This window comes from Stegostoma tigrinum, unplaced genomic scaffold (genome assembly GCF_030684315.1).
Source record: "Stegostoma tigrinum isolate sSteTig4 unplaced genomic scaffold, sSteTig4.hap1 scaffold_167, whole genome shotgun sequence".
NCBI lineage: Eukaryota > Metazoa > Chordata > Chondrichthyes > Orectolobiformes > Stegostomatidae > Stegostoma > Stegostoma tigrinum.
In genome coordinates, this window is record NW_026728108.1 from 577,301 (window position 1) to 591,149 (window position 13,849).

At 54.6% G+C, this 13,849-nt stretch overlaps 1 protein-coding gene across 5 annotated transcripts in view; it reads right to left on the bottom strand.

The window, feature by feature from the left end:
* The window catches only part of LOC132207818 (complement C4-like), a 343,465-nt gene that overhangs the window by 309,513 nt on the left and 20,103 nt on the right, over positions 1–13,849 (bottom strand). For all 5 annotated transcript variants that reach the window (XR_009443868.1, XR_009443867.1, XR_009443870.1 and 2 more), the window contains exons 2-3: positions 5,245–5,405; positions 78–137 (exon numbers count right to left, since the gene is read on the bottom strand). The gene's annotated coding sequence lies outside the window, so the exon portion shown is untranslated. The remainder of the gene's footprint in view (positions 1–77; positions 138–5,244; positions 5,406–13,849) is intronic.

The following is a 13,849-nucleotide window of genomic DNA, read 5'->3' on the forward strand; positions in this document are numbered from 1 at the left end:
TCATATCTGCATGAAAGAGAAATCATCAAGGTCATAACTTTCATTTTAGGAATAAGTCGAACATTCAAAGTACTCACAGTCAGTGTCCCATTTCCTTGACCAGTCAATTTGATGTGAATCTTTCTTCCAAGTGGAAACTATAACAGCAATTATATTTGAGAGTCAAACACTTCATTGCATCACCAATATTTCCTTGTCTGTTTGAAGCATAAGATAATGAAATAATCATGGACAGATTGGCCAACAGTGTAATTTAATGTGTGTTATGGCAACTCAAAATCACAACCATTGAAGTGATCTTTAAAAAGCTACTGTCATACAACAGAGCACTTTTTGAGATGCAGTGATGAACATACTTCCTGAGATGCAAATAATATATGCCAAATTAATTCCAAAGAATACCTTTACAATTAAAAAGAAGCTAAAAATCTCTTTACATTGCGAAGCTTGTCAGATTGCTATTAGTCAATGGAAATCGTTCAGAACAATTATTTATTCCCAGATGAAAAGGAAGTGTATACATTTCATGACAACAAAATGTGAGGCTGGATGAACACAGCAGGCCAAGCAGCATCTCAGGAGCACTTTTGTGCTCCTGAGATGCTGCTTGGCCTGCTGTGTTCATCCAGCCTCACATTTTGTTGTCTTGGATTCTCCAGCATCTGCAGTTCCCATCATCTCGTATACATTTCATTTCCACATCTTATCCAAGAGAGAAAAAAAAAACACCTTCATGAATGCATTGTCAAACAAGAAGACTCACAAAAAAAGTCATTTGGCCCATTGAATATTCCTCCATCATTTGGTGAGATCATGGTTGATCTCATTACATGTATCATGACACAGCATTTCCACCAAACCCTCCTTATAGCTAATACATTCCGATTCAAGTAACATCCTGGTAAATCTCTGTTTCTGGGCCATGCCTTGTCTTTCTAAATATTTTTTCAGTCATCTACAAATTTAGCCACAGCACATGCACCGCTTTCCTCCAAGTCATTAATAAACAAGCACAAGAGCTTTGGTTCCTTCAGCGCGTTCCTTCATTTGGTTCCTTCATTTCTTACTGACAGGCCAACCCTGGCATCTCTGTCCATTTGTATCGGAGATAATGGGAACTGCAGATGCTTCAGAATCCAAGATAACAAAGTGTGGATCTGGATGAACACAGCAGGATGAACACACAGAAGTAGAAGGGTCTCGGCACAAAACGTCAGCTTTTACGCTCCTGAGATGCTGCTTGGCCTGCTGTGCTCATCCAGCTCCACACTTTGTTATCTCTGTTCATTTGCCTGTTCTTTCTATCGGACATGAATCATTGGCTATTTCGTTCCCAACACTTATCCCCTAACAACCACCTCTCTGTGATACCCAGAGTGATGTATCTGTCAATTTCAATCGGCTCCACAAACTCATTCACTTTGTTTCATACACTCCCTGCAATTCAATACAAGATCTTCAGTCTGGCATTTACAGCCACCCTTCTTATCTGCTGCAGCTGAAGTGAGACTCCTGACCATTTCCAAACTTTTTGTCCCATTACTTGCTCTGGAAACTTTGCTGAGCACTTACCAGCTTCTAACTTTTTCCACAATTTTCCATGCAACTGAGCTCACCCACTCCACACTTTTTATTTTAACGCCCTAGCCCCAGACCTAGCTCTGTATTTTGCGAGGATACTTGTCCCAATATGATTCTCGTTGAGCCTCCCTCCTTCGAACGACTCCCTCCTTCCCCATACCGATGCCAATGTCCCATGAATTCAAACACATTTCTGCCATGCCACCATTGGAACAATGTACATCTATAATTATGTTCACACCGTGCCAAATTGCTCAGATAATAATCCAGAGATTATTACCATTCTGGTTCTGCTTTCTCACCTCAGCACCTCGGTGCTCATAATCCCTCAGGAGAACCTCTTTCCTCTTTCTTCCATATCAATGGTACCTGTGTGGACCACGATAGCTGGATTTCTACTCCTCCCACTTCAAGTTCCTTTGTAGCCGAGATGGAATCTCCTGAACCTGGGCACCAGGCAGGCAACACTACTTTCGAGACTCTCGATCCTGGTCACAACGAACAGTGTTCATTCCCCTAACTATACTACCTCTGATTATAACTACATTTCACTTTTTATTCCCTCTTCAATGTCCCCCTGTACCACAGTGCTACAGTCAGTTTACTCATCTTCCCTATACCCTGCACTCTCATCCACACACAAAGAAAGAATCTCAAACCTGTTCGATAAGATCAAAGGCCAAGGTTCCTTCTCCACTACATCCTGAAACCTTCCACCTGCCCTGTTCTTTGTCATTGGCTACTGACCAAGTTTCAGCTAGTTAATCTAAGGTGTGTGACTGCCTCCTGAAGCACAGCATTCCCCGGTAACTGTCCCCCACATGATTTGTTGATTGGTAAAAACTGAGATTCCAGTTCATCAACCCTAAGCTGGAGTATGGGGCCTGACCACTCGCCCGTCATGTAGGTACAAATCATCATCTGGCCTGGCATCTCCATTTCAATTACTTCGCTCTTAATTTGATTTGAAAACATTCTGGTCTTTTAGTTTGTAGCCTGTAAATATTTCTCCGATTTACTTTCAATCTGAAAGCTACCGATAATAGATTCTTAAACCAGTAGCGATCACCAACCAATGAACCTGGTTCACCCTCTCGGTCCCTGATTCTGGCTTCAATTCACCCTGTCTCAAAAAAAATGCTTACGAACTATCAGGCAAAAAAAGCAAGCAAATGGCACCTCTTACCCTCTGCACTGACTTACCGGATTGCCACCAAGTTCCCCAAAATATATATTCACTAGGTGCATTTCACTCGAGATGTGATCTCTCCTTCCAGAACGTGCAAAGTATACTGATCCATAGCAATATACTACCTTCAAAACCTCAGCTCTTAGCTTATTACTTTTGAGTACATTCTCAATGCTTTCTCCAAGTCCAAACACAACACATTTACTGGTTTTCCTCTGTTAATTCTCCTCCCAAAACTTCCTCCAAAAACCCAAACAAATTAGCCAGACATAATTTCTCTTTCATCAGGCTATGGTGATTCTGTTTGATTAGATTCTGATTTTCCAAATGTTCTGCTACTATTTTCTTCATAGTTGATTGCCACACATTTCCAACAATAGATGTTAGGCTGGTTCGGTTGTAGTTATCTTCTTTTTGCCTCTCTCCTTTTTAAACAGGGATGTCACATCAGCAGTTTTCCAGCCCTCAGATGCTTCTCTGGAATCTAAACCTTTTTGGGAAATTACAGTCAAAGCAGACACCGACTCTGAAGCTCATTGTTTAGAATCTTAGAAAGTAAACCATCACGGCAAAGAGTCCAATCTGCTTTCACTCCATTAGATTGTCTACTGCTACTTTTCTCATGGTAGTGATGGTGTGGTAGTGATGTGTTTAATTCCTCCCTGTGTTCTTTAGTAATAAGGGGATCCTTGAAGTATCTTCCACTGTAAAGACTACCCTTTTCTCATTATCACTGATAATGGGAAGCTCAGATGCTGGAGAATCCAAGATAACAAAGTGTGAAGCTGGATGAACACAGCAGGCCAAGCAGCATCTCAGGAGCACAAAAGCTGACGTTTCAGGCCTCGACCCTTTTCTCATTATCATTGTTTCTTGATTTAAAAATTAACCTGGCCGTTAGAGCCTAGCATATGATTAATGGCATTACCTCTAAAACCTTCTTGGCTAAAGTGTTCAATAAATTGCTGCAACCTGAAAGAAGTAATTCTTCCCTGAATTAATGGGCAACCAATTTGAAAATGTGGCCTCTGGTCGTAAAATCTTTCACAAATGGGAGTAATCTCTACGGATATACACTATCAAGCCTCTTAAGAATCTTAAATGTTGAAAAAATAAGATTGTTTTCAATCTTAAAAACGCCAATGAACGTAGTCCCTGCCTGCCCAACTTTCCTAAGCATAGCAATCCCCTCCGCCATTTCCGAAATCAACCCAGTCAACTTGAGGTGTACGGCCTCCGCAGCATTCGCTCTGTGGCTGTACATGACTTGTCAGTTACCATCTTGCTGCTACAACTCTACTTCTATTAACGATGCAGTCCTCTGTCCATCCGAACATACTACCGTTGAACACACGGGCTCTTTTCCTTCGAGACACCTTACGAGCTGTACCTTATCAAATGCTTTGTTGAAATCTCAATGTACGACATCAACTGGTGGTCCTTCATCAGTAATGTTTGTTTCCTTCTCAAAGCACTGTAGCAAGTTTGTCAAGTATTATTTCCCCGTTATGAAAGGATGTTCACTCTGTAGGATGTTATAGCACACTCAGTACCCTGTTATTTCATCTTTCATTGCCGGCATGAACATCTACCCAGGTTGACCTAAATTGGCAATACTTGCTTACTATTTTGTCCAAGTATCTTTGTAATAATGGTGTTATGTTCACCATCTTTCAATCCTCTGCGAATTTTCCACAATCTAAGGATTCTTGGAACATTATCATCAGTGCCTCCATTGTATCTGTCGCTGCGCTGTTCAACATGAGAGGATACAACTCATCACACACCTTGGATATTTTCTCTACTGATTGGAGTCATGTTTGGAATTCTGTGCAGTGACATTCACTTTTAACAGTTTGCGAAATACTACCAGGAACAGAAATTGTCATCCAGCTGCAACTAAACTAAAGCTTTCAGCACAGAAGGAAGTGTTTCAATTCATTATGAACCCAATAACTCCTGAAAAGGGCAATACAATTTGCCTCAGTCCATAAATGTTCTTCCTCCAACATCCTGAGATGCATCATCTGTATTTCAACAAATTTACCACAGATTCTGTTTCAATCATCCTTTCAGCAATACGCATGACAACAATTCGGCATTTTTAGTCCCCCTGTAGCCTCCGTTGCACATGGGCATTGTTAGATGATTATTTATTTGCGTGCCTGCTTTTTTGCTCGAATGGATAAAGGTAAATTTCTGTTCTTTTGTCATCAGAGCTATTGCCTCCTCACTCTCATCTTCCTTGTTTTATCCTGTGCTGGAATATTTAATTTGTTGACATATCTGAAATATGTTGTTGAATGGATCGGGTTTTGTAACATTGCATTCCCCATAGACCACCTACCGATACTGTTGCTTGTTCTAACAGTTATTATCTTGCAGAGTGGAAAATGCAGTTTGAAAGCAATGGAACATTATCGATGAAGAAGTTGATGCATAAATTGCTGCGATCTTCCAAACTACAAACTCACCTTCAATTCTTTCTCGGTCAGAGCATTATGCCGGCGCAAATGAATCGTGTTCTCAATGGGACTTCCAAAACCATGGAATTGAATTTGCACATTGATTCTTCTTCCCTCTTCAGAAATGCAAAGTAGTATCGTGATGAAGCTTCCAAGGCGATGATTGTGTCCTTCAATGAACGGAAAAGTGACTTTTAGATTCACGGAAATATTTCACTACTTCTATAGACATGAAAGGCAAACATTCTCCCTGCATATGACCCAGTCTCATTTTATCGTATCTTTCTGATTTTACATGCCACGGGATAATCATTGCAGTGTAACAGAAATGTTGATCATGGAAATTTATCACTGTTTTCATAAATAATGGCAAAGTTTCAACATCTTGCAATTGTATGAAGGCTCAGTCTCATACCTCGCCTGCTGCACAAAGACATTCTTACACTGCTTTCAATGTTAGGGCTGAAACAAAACACAATCATGACACAAATGCATCAACACACCACTTTCAACAGGATCTGATATCCTTGCCAGGCACTGGAGGGGTTGCGGAGACTGGTGAGTGGATAAAGTCATTCCTCTGTTCAAGCAGGAAAACAGGGACTTTCCAGGAAACTACAGACTGGTGAGTGTCTCATGTCTCAAAAGTATGGGCTAATAAGGGACAGCCAGCATGGTATTATGCAAGGCAGGTTATGTCTTACCAAGTCAGTTGAAGTTTTCACGGAGGTGACAAGGGTGATCAATTCGGATCGAACAGTTGATAACATATACATGGATTTTACGAAGGTTTTCAATAAGGTCCCTCATGGTATGCTCATCCAGAAGATTAAGATCCATGAGATCCATGGTGACTTGGCCTGCCCATATAAGGCAGACGGTAGCGGTGGAAGGCTGACAAAGATTACACAGTATAGGGCTGGAGGAACACAGCAGGCCAGGCAGCATCAACAATGTCAGCTTTCCTGTTCCTCTGATGCTGCCTGACCTGCTGCGTTCCTCCAGCTCCACACTTGGTTAACTCTGATTCCAGCATCTGCAGTTCTTGCCGTCTCAGTGGTGGAAAGCTGTTTTTCTGGCTGCAGCTCAGTGACGAGTGGTGTTCCGCATCGATGTGATTTCTGCTGTTTGTGATATGTGTAAATGACTTGGTTGCAAATGCAGATGGGGGATCACTAAGTTTGCAGATGATATAAGGACCAGTGGACTTGTGGACAGCATGGAAGGTTGTCAAAGGACACAGCAAGATACAGACCAATTGCAAACACGAGCGGAGAAATGGCCGATGGAATTTAATCTGGGCAGGCATGAGGTGTTGCATTTTAGGAGACCAAGTGTTACGGAAAGGGATACACAGTTAATGGCAGGACCCCAAACAGCAGTGATGTCCAGAGGGATCTTGGGGTCCTAGACCATAACTCCCTGACAGTAGCCACACAAGTAGATAGGGTGGTCAAGAAGGCATATCGCATGCTTGCCTTTATTCATAGGGGAACTCAGTGCAAGAGTCAGGATGTCACATTGCAGCTTTACAAGACTTTGGTGAGACCACACAGAGTATTGCATTCAATTCTGGCCACCACATTACACTAAGGACGTGCAGGCTTTGGACAGGGTGCAGAAGAGATTTACCAGCATGCTGACTGGAATAGAGGGGATGAACGAGAGGGAGAAGCTGGAAAAACTCTTCATTTTCTCTGGAGCAGTAGAAGCTGAGGGCAGGCTTGATAGAAGTCTATAAAATTAGGAGATACATAAATACAGCTAACGGTCAGAAAATTTCTCCCCCGGAGTTGAAGTGTCCACTATTAGGGGGCATGCATTTAAGCTGAGAGGGGGGGAAGTTCAAAAGAGATGTGAGGGGCAAATATTTCACACTGAGCATGTTAAAAGTGTGGAATACAGTGCCCGGGGTGGTAGTGGATGCAGATACGATGAAAGCATTTAAAAGGGACTTTTAGTTAAGTGCGCGAATAGGTAAGGAATGGAGGACTATGGATCAAGGACAGGCAGAAGGGATTATTTCATTTGTTGTCATGTTTGGCCCAACATGGTGGGCCAAAGGGCACATTCCTGTTGCTGTCGTGTTCCAAGTTTTATGCTCACTTGTATCATGATTACAAAAAGTAGGATTGGGAAGAATTTTTGAGAAGCGTTTGTGAACATTATTTCATGTAAGGACAAACGGGATAAGGATCAGGTGACACAGCACAAACAGATTTTGGAGCCCATGATGAATCATACGGACCTCACAAGCACCAATGATCAGAGGGATCTCAGGATCTTGATGTGCATGCCTGTTGATCCCCCAATGTAATGGACCAGGTCGTTGAAGTGGTTTGGAAGGCACATTGGATACTTGTCTTTATTAGACTTAATATTAAGTGATAGAGTTTCAGAATAGGCAGGGTATGTACAAAATGTTGGTTAGGCCCAACAGTAAAGTCAACGGTGAGAAAATACAGTGAGACTTGGACAACGATCAGGCTTGGCCTGATAAAGGTTAAGTTACATTTGCGCCACACAAGTGCTAAGCAGCAATCAGCTCCAACAAGAGAGAATATGACCACATCAAAAAAATTCCATGTCCTTACCCTCACATCATCCTTACATTTATTTTTTTTTTAAACGTGCAAGTGCTATCCAAGCCATGCAAGGCTATGGGCCAGGTGTTGGAAATGAGGTTAGAACAATTCAGTGCTTGTCCTTGACTGTCACAGAATCCGTGAGCTGAAGAATGTATTTCTCCTGTATTGTAGACGACTCAGGTGCTTGGCTATCCACGAAACCAAGGTTAACACTGATCTAAAACTAAACTGGGTCAGTTATACAATCAGCAGTAGCCAGGTCCATGGTACAAACCACCCTGCTGTGGGACAGGGTCAGGCAAATCCAAGTGAGCGAACGTGGTTGGAGACTCATTCGTTGGGGGCATAGATTCTGTAGCCACATTTGAGACACCAGGGCTGCGTGTTGCATCCCTGCTGCCAAGGTCAAGGGCATCTCTGATTGGGTGCCAGAAATTCTTAAGGGGGAGGGTGAGCAGCCAGAGGCCACTGTGCACGTTGGTACCAATGACAGAGGCAGAAAGAGGGATGACATCCTGCGGACTGTGTACAAGGAGTTAGCAAAGAGGCTGAAAGGCAGGACCGAGAGGGTAATAATTTATGGGTTACCACGAGTGCCACATGTTAGTGAGTTAAGTCAGAGAAAGATAGGTGAGATGAAAATGCATGGTTCAGGAGCTGGCACAGGGGGCTGGATTTCCGGTTCATGGATAATTGGGACCATTTCTGAGCAAGGGGTGACCTGTGTAAGAGGGATGGGAGGCAAGACGCTGTGAGCGGGTCAGGGCTGCGGGGGCCGGTCCCTGTGAGCGGGTCAGGGCTGCGGGGGCCGGTCCCTGTGAGCGGGTCAGGGCTGCGGGGGCAGGTCCCTGTGAGCGGGTCAGGGCTGCGGGGGCCGGTCCCTGTGAGCGGGTCAGGGCTGCGGGGGCCGGTCCCTGGGAGCGGGTCAGGGCTGCGGGGGCCGGTCCCTGTGAGCGGGTCAGGGCTGCGGGGGCCGGTCCCTGTGAGCGGGTCAGGGCTGCGGGGGCCGGTCCCTGTGAGCGGGTCAGGGCTGCGGGGGCCGGTCCCTGTGAGCGGGTCAGGGCTGCGGGGGCCGGTCCCTGTGAGCGGGTCAGGGCTGCGGGGGCCGGTCCCTGTGAGCGGGTCAGGGCTGCGGGGGCCGGTCCCTGTGAGCGGGTCAGGGCTGCGGGGGCCGGTCCCTGTGAGCGGGTCAGGGCTGCGGGGGCCGGTCCCTGTGAGCGGGTCAGGGCTGCGGGGGCCGGTCCCTGTGAGCGGGTCAGGGCTGCGGGGGCCGGTCCCTGTGAGCGGGTCAGGGCTGCGGGGGCCGGTCCCTGTGAGCGGGTCAGGGCTGCGGGGGCCGGTCCCTGTGAGCGGGTCAGGGCTGCGGGGGCCGGTCCCTGTGAGCGGGTCAGGGCTGCGGGGGCCGGTCCCTGTGAGCGGGTCAGGGCTGCGGGGGCCGGTCCCTGTGAGCGGGTCAGGGCTGCGGGGGCCGGTCCCTGTGAGCGCGACAGGGCTGCGGGGGCCGGTCCCTGTGAGCGCGACAGGGCTGCGGGGGCCGGTCCCTGTGAGCGCGACAGGGCTGCGGGGGGCAAGTCGCTGAGAGCGTGTCAGGGCTGCGGGGGGCAAGTCGCTGTGAGCGGGTAAGGCCTGCGGGGTGCAAGTCGCTGTGAGCGGGTAAGGGCTGCGGGGGGCAAGTCCCTGTGAGCGCATCAGGGCTGCGGGGGGCAAGTCCCTGTGAGCGGGTCAGGGCTGCGGGGGCCGGTCCCTGTGAGCGGGTCAGGGCTGCGGGGGCCGGTCCCTGTGAGCGGGTCAGGGCTGCGGGGGCCGGTCCCTGTGAGCGGGTCAGGGCTGCGGGGGCCGGTCCCTGTGAGCGCGACAGGGCTGCGGGGGCCGGTCCCTGTGAGCGCGACAGGGCTGCGGGGGCCGGTCCCTGTGAGCGCGACAGGGCTGCGGGGGGCAAGTCGCTGAGAGCGTGTCAGGGCTGCGGGGGGCAAGTCGCTGTGAGCGGGTAAGGCCTGCGGGGTGCAAGTCGCTGTGAGCGGGTAAGGGCTGCGGGGGGCAAGTCCCTGTGAGCGCATCAGGGCTGCGGGGGGCAAGTCCCTGTGAGCGGGTCAGGGCTGCGGGGGGCAAGTCCCTGTGAGCGGGTCAGGGCTGCGGGGGCCGGTCCCTGTGAGCGGGTCAGGGCTGCGGGGGCAGGTCCCTGTGAGCGGGTCAGGGCTGCGGGGGCCGGTCCCTGTGAGCGGGTCAGGGCTGCGGGGGCCGGTCCCTGTGAGCGGGTCAGGGCTGCGGGGGCCGGTCCCTGTGAGCGGGTCAGGGCTGCGGGGGCCGGTCCCTGTGAGCGCGACAGGGCTGCGGGGGGTAAGTCGCTGAGAGCGGGTCAGGGCTGCGGGGGGCAAGTCGCTGTGAGCGGGTAAGGCCTGCGGGGGGCAAGTCGCTGTGAGCGGGTAAGGGCTGCGGGGGGCAAGTCGCTGTGAGCGGGAGAGGGCTGCAGGGGGCAAATCCCTGTCAGCACGACAGGGCTGCAGGGGCCAGTCCCTGTGAGCGGGTCGGGCTGCGGCGGCCAGTCCCTGTGAGCGGCTCAGGGCTGCGGGGGCCAGTCCCTGTGAGCGGGACAGGGCTGCGGGGGCCTGTCCCCTGAGCGGAACATGGATGCGGGGGCCAGTCCCTGTGAGCGGGACAGGGCTGCGGGGGCCAGTCCCTGTGAGCAGGACAGGGCTGCGGGGGACAGTCCCTGTGAGCGAGTCAGGGCTGCGGGGGCCAGTCCCTGTGAGCGGGTCAGGGCTGCGGGGGCCAGTCCGTGTGAGCGGGACAGGGCTGCGGGGGACAGTCCCTGTGAGCGGGTCAGGGCTGCGGGGGCCAGTCCCTGTGAGCGGGTCAGGGCTGCGGGGGCCAGTCCCTGTGAGCGGGTCAGGGCTGCGGGGGCCAGTCCCTGTGAGCGGGTCAGGGCTGCGGGGGCCAGTCCCTGTGAGCGGGACAGGGCTGCGGGGGACAGTCCCTGTGAGCGGGACAGGGCTGCGGGGGACAGTCCCTGTGAGCGGGTCAGGGCTGCGGGGGCCAGTCCCTGTGAGCGGGACAGGGCTGCGGGGGCCAGTCCCTGTGAGCGGGACAGGGCTGCGGGGGCCAGTCCCTGTGAGCGGGTCAGGGCTGCGGGGGCCAGTCCCTGTGAGCGGGTCAGGGCTGCGGGGGCCAGTCCCTGTGAGCGGGCGAGGGCTGCGGTGGCAAATAGCTGTCAGCGGGACGGGGCTGCGGGGGCCATTCCCTGTGAGCGGGTGAGGGCTGCGGTGGCAAATAGCTGTCAGGGGGTCAGGGCTGCGGGGGACAGTCCCTGTGAACGGGTCTGGGCTGCGGTGGCAAATAGCTGTCAGGGGGTCAGGGCTGCGGGGGCCAGTCCCTGTGAGCGGGTCATGGCTGCGGGGGACAGTCCCTGTGAGCGGGTCAGGGCTGCGGGGGCAAGTCCCTGTGAGCGGGTCAGGGCTGCGGGGGACAGTCCCTGTGAGCGGGTCAGGGCTGCGGGGGACAGTCCCTGTGAGCGGGTCAGGGCTGCGGGGGACAGTCCCTGTGGCGGGACAGGGCTGCGGGGGCCAGTCCATGTCAGCGGGACAGGGCTGCGGGGGACAGTGCCTGTGATCGGGTCATGGCTGCGGGGGCCAGTCCCTGTGAGCGGGTGAGGGCTGCGGGGGCCAGTCCCTGTGAGCGGGTCACGGATGCGGGGGACAGTCCCTGTGAGCGGGTCAGGGCTGCGGGGGACAGTCCCTGTGAGCGGCTCAGGGCTGCGGGGGACAGTCCCTGTGAGCGGCTCAGGGCTGCGGGGGACAGTCCCTGTGAGCGGCTCAGGGCTGCGGGGGACAGTCCCTGTGAGCGGCTCAGGGCTGCGGGGGACAGTCCCTGTGAGCGGCTCAGGGCTGCGGGGGACAGTCCCTGTGAGCGGCTCAGGGCTGCGGGGGACAGTCCCTGTGAGCGGCTCAGGGCTGCGGGGGACAGTCCCTGTGAGCGGCTCAGGGCTGCGGGGGACAGTCCCTGTGAGCGGCTCAGGGCTGCGGGGGACAGTCCCTGTGAGCGGCTCAGGGCTGCGGGGGACAGTCCCTGTGAGCGGCTCAGGGCTGCGGGGGACAGTCCCTGTGAGCGGCTCAGGGCTGCGGGGGACAGTCCCTGTGAGCGGGACAGGGCTGCGGGGGCAAATCGCTGTCAGCGGGTCAGGGCTGCGGAGGCCAGTCCCTTTGAGCGGGTCAGGGCTGCGGGGGCAAATCGCTGTGAGCGGGTCAGGGGTGCGGTGGCAAATAGCTGTCAGCGGGTCAGGGGTGCGGGGGACAGTCCCTGTGAGCGGGACAGGGCTTCGGTGGCAATTAGCTGTCAGCGGGTCAGGGGTGCGGGGGACAGTCCCTGCGAGCGGGTCAGGGGTGCGGGGGACAGTCCCTGTGACCGGCTCAGGGCTGCAGGGGACAGTCCCTGTGAGCGCGTCAGGGCTGCGGGGGGCAAGTCGTTGTGAGCGCGACAGGGCTGCGGGGGGCAAGTCGCTGTGAGCGGGTCAGGGCTGCGGGGGGCAAGTCGCTGTGAGCGGGTCAGGGCTGCAGGGGGCCAGTCCCTGTGAGCGGGTCAGGGCTGCAGGGGGCCAGTCCCGGTGCGCGGGTCAGGGCTGCGGGGGCCAGTCCCAGTCAGCGGGACAGAACTGCGGAGTAAATCGCTGTGAGCGGGTCGGGACTGCAGGGGGCAAGTTGCTGTGAGCGGGTCAGGGCTGCGGGACCCAGTCCCTGTGAGCGGGTCAGGGCTGCGGGACCCAGTCCCTGTGAGCGGGACAGGGCTGCGGGACCCAGTCCCTGTGAGCGGGACAGGGCTGCAGGGGCAAGTCGCTGTGAGCGGGTTAGGGCTTCGGGGCCCAGGCCGCAGTGAGCGGGTCAGGCCTGCGGGGCCCGGTCCCTGGAAACGGGTCAGGGCAGCGGCGGCAAGCCGCTTCGAGCGGGTTAGGGCGGTGGGGGCAGGCCGCTGCGAGCGGGTCTGGGCTGCGGGGGCAATACGCTGTGAGCGGGACAGCGCTGATGGGGCCAAGCCGCTGTGAGCGGGTCAAGGCGGCGGGGCCCAGTCCATCCAGCGGGTGAGGAGGGCGGGGGCAGGTCGCTGCGAGCGGGTCAGGGCGGCGGGGGCCCGTCCCTGTGAGCGGGACACGGCTGCGTGGGCCAGTCCCTGTGAGCGGGACACGGCTGCAGGGGGCAATACGCTGTGAGCGGGTCAGGGCTGCGGAACCCAGTCCCTGTGAGCGGGTCAGGGCTACTAGGCCCAGGCCGCTGTGAGCGGCTCACGGCTGCGGGGCCCAGTCCCTGTCAGCGGGTCAGGGCGGCGGGGGCAGGCCGCTGTGAGCGGGTCAAGGCGCAGGGGTCAGGCCGCTGTGAGCGGGACAGGACTGCGGGGCCCAGGCCACGGTGAGTGGGTCAGGGAGCAGGGGGCAAGCCGCTGTGAGCGGGTCAGGGCGGCGGGGCCCAGGCCGCTGCAAGCGGGTCAGGGCGGCGGGGGCAGGCCGCTGCGAGCCTGTCAGGGCGGCGGGGGCAGGCCGCTGCGAGCCTGTCAGGGCGGCGGGGGCAGGCCGCTGCGAGCCTGTCAGGGCGGCGGGGGCAGGCCGCTGCGAGCGGGTCAGGGCGGCGGGGCCGAGTCCCTGCCAGCGGGTCAGGACTGCAGGGGGCAATACGCTGTGAGCGGGTCAGGGCTTCGGGGCCCAGGCCGCTGTTAGCAAGTCAGGGCGGCGGGGCCTGGTCCCTGTCAGGGCGACAGGGCTGCGGGGGCCAGTCCGGGAGCGGGTCAGGGCTGCGGGGGACAGTCCCTGTGAGTGGGACAGGGCTGCGGGGGGCATTACGCAGTCAGCGGGACACGGCTGCGGGGGTCAGTCACTGTGAGCGGGACAGGGCTGTGGGGGGCAGTACGCTGTGAGCGGGACAGGACTGCGGGGGGCAAGTCGCTGTGAGCGGGTCAGGGCGGCGGGGGCAGGCCGCTGCGAGCGGGTCAGGGCGGCGGGGCCAGAGTCCCTGTGAGCGGGTCAGGGCTGCGGGGGGCAATACGCT